General features: G+C 33.6%; 1 protein-coding gene across 4 annotated transcripts in view; it reads right to left on the bottom strand.

Moving 5' to 3' along the window:
• Atg16 (Autophagy-related 16) overlaps positions 1-6,000 on the bottom strand; it is a 127,988-nt gene continuing 121,988 nt past the window's right edge. For all 4 annotated transcript variants that reach the window (XM_013318424.1, XM_013318423.1, XM_013318425.1 and 1 more), the window contains one exon: positions 1-3,888. The gene's annotated coding sequence lies outside the window, so the exon portion shown is untranslated. The remainder of the gene's footprint in view (positions 3,889-6,000) is intronic.

Below are 6,000 nucleotides of genomic sequence, written 5' to 3'. Positions count from 1 at the left end.
TAATATATGTACTTATTTATATCGCATATTGAATATACAATCCATTTAGTAAACATCGACGAAGATAAAAACACATGCTGCAAAAATTTCACATAAAATTAATAAAAATATCCGGAGCTTAAAGCCCATCGAAGTCCTCGTAAAATTAGAAACGATATCTGTCAAAATTTATTACAATATTAAAAAACCTTTTTGCCTAACTTTTTTTTAATAAACGACTCAATTCATACGTCTTTTATACGGCCCAATATATTAGGCCTATTCCCGCATGGGCATCTTATAAAACCAGCAAAAACAATTCGAAGGATGACCAAGAATTAGTAATTCCCGAGACGATTACGGGTTTAAAATCCCGTTTTTACATCACATTTATTTATCATTTTTTATAAACAATATTGTTAAAGGAGGTTACATGACTGCTAACTGACATTAGCGATAAAAAAGGAAAAAAATGTATTTATAAATTTAGTGTATCTGTTAAAATAAGATGTCAATGTAAAATAAATGCCTTTTTAACACAAAGTTGTGGTTTTAAATTTATGCTAAATTAATAATTAGAGTGTGGTGAAATTAAATATTAAGAACATTAATAAGTCAACAAAAGATTATAATTGAACAAATATTACATTTTTTAAATTGCAAAATAGCAGCGTTCTTGTTGTTAGTGCCAGGTCTAAAACCTGAATTTTCGTAGAAAACCAGAGTTAAAAAACAGTTTGATTTTACATAAATTATAAACAGAATTTGGTGGTTGCTGGTTGGTTGGTGTTGCAAGTTTAAGCAATACCAACAATTTTTATTATGTCACTTACACTTTGGATTTTTAATATCTGGGAAATTCCCAAGTTTTTAGACCGAAAGTATTGTCATAGTAATCTGCGGGGACATTAATACCATAGGTGAAATAACGCCTTTTATTTTTTAAACCATCAAAACGGTTCTTGTCCCGTTAAATAAATATTAGATTTCAAACTGCACACACCCATACTAAAGATCGAGAAGGATTGTGGTACATTAGTGTATTTAAAAAAATAAACGTGTGTGCTTTCTAGGATAGTAATATGATGGAAATGTATGGAAAGTATCACTTAATCAATTATATGGAGGATTATGACTACAGTATTCTTCTACAATTATGATTAAACTCCTTATGTTTCTTTTCATAACATCTGTGTGCGATCACAAAATACCCTATTAGAGTATTTACCATTCATTTATTTATTATTTATCACAACAATATTTTTATAAATATATCAGTTCAGTGGATGTTAATATAAGGAAGAAAATATGTAATATTTATGAAAACAACTTTAGTTACGCTAATATTGAAAGTTAAGGTACGATTAGACTACGACATAAATGTCCGACTTGAATATCCGATATCAATGTCTGTATTGGTCATACTTGTACGGATTTTTACACAGCAACTAACGCGACACTAGTTATGAGGCGCAATAAATTTTGTAATCAGAGACATTCGTGTTCACACTCAGAGTGTACCGAGATTAGTGTCGTAGTGTAATCGTACCTTTAGAAAATTAATTATAGAGCTGTTTATTTACGTACAATAACAGTCTATTTAATATGCTTATAACTAGATTATAACTTACCTGAAATTTAGTATAAAAATATTTGCAGACTACCATATTATAGCAAATGGTACTCGTTTACTTTTTTACACATTGGCAATTTAATAAGTACTTCATAGGTAAAAAAAGGCACAGAACATTTTGTGATGAATGATAGAAATATTGTAAATAACTAAAGCTACAATTTTGTTAACACTACTATAATCCGTAGTCTCCAGATCAACGTAAGGGTTTTTGGTATAACAATAAGCAATAGTTTGAACAAGTAAAGTAGAATCAATATGCATATGATTATTGTGGTTTTCTACATTGATTTGTGATTGTGTCGAGTATTTGTAGCCCATGTTCATATTCTTTAATTGTAAATTATTAAAGATTTTAAAATAATAACTAAACATCCAACACTTGAAACACAATAAAAAATATAGCGTAACATTTATTATAAGTTTTGATTTTCTAAAAGTACGAGTTGTCCCGTTTAAAAAAATGAAATAAAATTATCACATAATATAGAATTGTAAACACATTTATCAATCGAGCTTAATTGACTAGGTTAGAAATATGGCTAGAACGCCTACAGAAATTTATTGCCTGTCAAAACGCACAGGCAAAAATTAATAAATTTATAAAGAAATGACATGTTCTGTTGGCAAGAAACTTTCAAACGTAGAGAGACGAGGCGCCGCGCTGCATTACCATGCAAAGCAGTAGTTACGCTATTATTAGCCGCGGCTAAGGTTAACGAAGCGTAATTTAACCGGCGCCGGATTAGGTCGTTTTTTCGATCGGCCTCCATGTCCCGTCGGCGACGGCGTCGCAGCGGTTTCGGGTAATTAAGTCGGCTATACGTGTAATTGCATGTGAAAATAGCTCTTTATAAACGTCGCAGGTTCAACGGACTGTCGGGCGGAGGTGAAAAAAAAATGGCGGCAAAAACTGGCGCGAAAAAAGTGCCCGAACGCGTCTGTCAAAATAAACGTCACGGGATTATGGATGTGTGGCACGCGGTTGTGAGTGCGAATTCTTTACTATGTTCGCCGTTTATTGATCGCGGTAGATGATCGTCTAGAGATAAAGCGATACCATATACGTATGCGTCTAGTAGTATTCTATACGAAATAGTAGACATTCAAATATATCTACTAATTTTAGACAATATTAGTTGGAATCGTTTGGAGGAATGGCGCACTTTTATTACCAAGTCAAGTGTCAGATCGATTAGTGAGGACATATGTAAGCGTTGATATTTTAAAAAGTCTAGTGTTGCGCCGATACACCAGCAGTGTCGGATTTTTCTTCCTAACACTAAGTAGATACATAATTTTACTCAAATTTTTGCTTTTCTAACATGATTGATACATTATTACGATATAATTAGTAAGTAAAGTATCGATAGATTGCGTGGTATCGTTTCATCCCTATTTCGGAAGTCGAAGCTCGATCTTTGTTTGCTAATGAGCCGGCGTACGGCTAGCGCAGGTGGGCCGTACGTTCCCGCTAAACAAATATGAAGTCACGTTGACAATAATAGCCGGCTATTAATTTATCGCTCATTGTGCGTAAGATTTTAAAATACCGCGGCGACGATGCGTTACATGTAACGCTACTCTAAATTGGCCATTTAGTTATTCCTAACTTCTATTGTTGTGGACGAATAGAAAATGTACCGTTATTTTTTTGTCTAAACGTTACTTGTATCAACATCATATAGCTATATATTATGTGCATCTTCGCCATGTATTTTGAACACACAAGAATATAATCGTTTGGCAAAAAAATATCACATTTATATAATTATGTACATTAATTTCACATCCAAGTACATATTGTGTTTAGGCAATATACACACTGAAAATTTAACACGAAACATCCAGAAATACGAAAAGTTAGATAAAAAGGCAATACGTTGCTTACGCATAAATATTGGAAAAAAATTTATAGCACATAGAAACTCTTATTTAAAACGGGTTTTATAAAAAATAAGGCGTTTTTTTGTAACCGCGTGTAACCCGATCACAGGTGATAAAGCACCTCTTCTTACATTTTACATTTTTTAAAAAATATTCACTAATTTACTAAACAATGAACTGCGAATTTTACACGCTGATAAAAAGTAAGGCTTATATTTGTATGGTGCATGATTTTGGAGTATAATAGTATTTGATACGAGTCGTCGTGTTGTTGCGGACAGAAGGCGCTACGCGAAGCGCTGCAGCAGGTCGGTGGTGACGCCGCGCAAGAAGTCCAGAACTTCTGCACCCTCCGCGAACGTCTCCGACCCCACCTCCTCACTCTTGGCCTGAGGAAAAAGAATAACGAGCATTCTTAAATTTTAATAAAATGTTTTATGTGAGTGAAAGACGTATTAAAAGTATAATACGCAGACCTAGGTACTAGATGTCACGATTATTTTTCAGAAATCTAAACATTGCGTAGACGATGCTCAAAATAAAATTGTTGGGCGTATCGGAACCTGAGTATTGTGAATAATTATAATGATTATAAGATTAACAAATCAATTTAAATGTGCGTTTCAAAATCATAAATAAAAAAATGACAGAATCTATATTGTAAAAACTGAGTTATGAAATATAGATAGTTTATATATTTATTGTATAGCTGTAATTTCAGAAGAACCGTAAGCAGTAAACAAGCAAGGAACTTGTCAAGTCGCAATCATACAAGCATTCAATAAATACGCGTCCCTGTCGGCTTGCGACAAAAAATATACGTCACATCCTGTACGTGAGTTAGGCTTAATTTATTAAACTAAGTCGAGATAACGTCTAAAAGGTGTTTAGTTACGGCAAAATAAACTGAAATTGATACGTTCATTGTGGGCCGACCGTTATTTAATAGTTGCTGTATATTTGCACACGGCGCGGCGCAGGCGGTGTTTCAAACGGACGCGGTGTCCTGAATTTAATTGAATTGTTGTTTGAACAATAATCCGAATCACTGTAACTGTTTGTAACGCGATACCTAATGGATTGTGAACAGTTATAATTCGACTTCTTGATTCGACTTCCATTCCTTTTTATTTCAATTAAGATTTTTTTTTAATTAACACGTAATTTTAGTTGATTTTATACAGCATTGAGTTGAAGCGCCAATAGCACAAAGATTAAAGATGTTCTATTATGTAGCCATGAGTTAGAATCCCACTATTAGAGTATTGTCGAACCTAACATAAAACTAAATCTTAATTAGAGTGTTTACAAGAAACATTCGTTTTAAAGTAATCTGATAATTAAGCTATCTTAATAATTAGGTTAGAATAGATGCTCAATTGTTTAATCAATAAAATATAATAGGGATTCCATTTTATTATTTTTATTTCTACTTTAAGACATTTTAAGAACTTAAACGTTAAGGCTTGTGAAGGTTTTTGTCCGGTGTATGTGTATAAGGATTGTGAGATACAGCGATAAGATCTCACTAGTAAACAGCTGAAGAGACGTTAATGCTTCTGGGGTGGACATGCAGTTTAATGGGCCACTAAGTGCATGTTTATTGGCTGCGATGTTCATTACATTAATTAAGTAACCGCCTACTCCTACTATTTACTGCACAACTGTTTTAGACTACATTTGTTTTTAATTATTTGTGTGTAATTTTATCCTACTTCTTGAAAATTTAATATATAGATTAAAACTGCAAATATACATGTCATTTAAATATTTCTTAATCAGATTATAGATATCGTTGTTCACGTCTCGTTTTATTTGGTATTTAATGTGTTTTAGTCGTAAAGTTTATAGCATTACATTAATATTGACTAAACTACTTTACGTGAGTAAAAGACATTTCGCTAGACATTTAACTTGGAGAGTTGTTTAATTTGTGTTAAGTCATGATGATAAATACTCAAAGTGCACGTAGCTTCAGGTAACGGGGAGGATGACCAAGACTACTTCCATCTACGTAGACAGTGTCTTCCTTGATGAGTGCGATAACATGCATCATTGCCAGAAATCAGCCACTGGTTTGTTACTTACCGTTTTTAATGCCTTTTTAGGTAAAAAAGACGTTTTTGCTTTTTTTTCAACTTTTGAATTAAGTGCATTTTTTGTGCTCTTAATAGCTTTCTTAACGGTCAGAGATAACAAGTAGTTACAACGTTAGTGGTTTTAAATGGAGAGCCGTTGTAACAGGAGCGCGCCAAATGGAAATCCGTGATGTCTGTCTATCAGTACCAACTTTAAGGTAGGGCGCGTTTAGGCGACCCACTCAGGGCACTGGACTGGAAGAGACCATACAAGACTATAAATTACACAGTCTCACATAAGCCTCTCCCCCACTTCTTCTAAGGTATAGTAAAAAAGGAGCGCTGTAGAAATATCAGTGGTTGGTATTCGCAGTGCTGCCTACCTTGGGTTACAGGCGTGAGCTAGGATGTTGTTATTGGCTG

The sequence above is a fragment of the Papilio xuthus genome, unplaced genomic scaffold, assembly GCF_000836235.2.
Source record: "Papilio xuthus unplaced genomic scaffold, Pxut_1.1 DF826923.1, whole genome shotgun sequence".
Lineage (NCBI taxonomy): Eukaryota > Metazoa > Arthropoda > Insecta > Lepidoptera > Papilionidae > Papilio > Papilio xuthus.
Note: the sequence above shows the minus strand (reverse complement) of the source record. Positions and strands in the feature narration are given on the sequence as shown.